Genomic DNA, 666 nt, shown 5'->3' with positions numbered 1-666 from the left:
TCCCTCCTCTCCGATGGGACAGCCCACCCTCCTGACCTCTCTCCTCTCTGATGGGACAGCCCACCCTCCTGACTTCTCCCTCCTCTCTGATGGGAGAGCCTGTTGTGCCCAGATCATGATGTCCCCAAGAACCACCAGGGAGCCAGGGTCCAACGCAAAAGCAGGAGAGTTGTATTCAAGCTCGCAAACCTGGGCCTCCAGTATCTAGGCGCAGCAAGATTGGGCTGTTCTAAGGCCTCGTTCTAAGGGGAAGGTGGCTTTTATGGGCAAAGGGAAGGGAATGACTTCTACATGAGGTCATGTGTGTCTGATTGGTAGGGGCCACTGAGGTGGCGTCATGTGCCTGTGACCTGACTTCTGAGAACCTGAAACTTAACTTCAGGGAAACTGAAACTTAAGCTTAAGATGATGTCGGTTTTGTTCTTTCAAGCCCACCCTCCTGACTTCTCCCTCCTCTCTGATGGGGCAGTCCCACCCTCCTGACTTCTCCCTCCTCTCTGATGGGACAGTCCCACCCTCCTGACTTCTCCCTCCTCTCTGATGGGGCAGTCTACCCTCCTGACTTCTCCCTCCTCTCTGATGGGGCAGTCTACCCTCCTGACTTCTCCCTCCTCTCTGATGGAACAGCCCACCCTCCTGACTGCTGCCTCCTCTCTGATGGGGCAG

The sequence above is a fragment of the Otolemur garnettii genome, unplaced genomic scaffold, assembly GCF_000181295.1.
Source record: "Otolemur garnettii isolate 467f Iridium unplaced genomic scaffold, OtoGar3 scaffold00017, whole genome shotgun sequence".
NCBI classification, from domain to species: Eukaryota; Metazoa; Chordata; class Mammalia; order Primates; family Galagidae; genus Otolemur; species Otolemur garnettii.
This window is presented reverse-complemented; position numbering follows the sequence as displayed.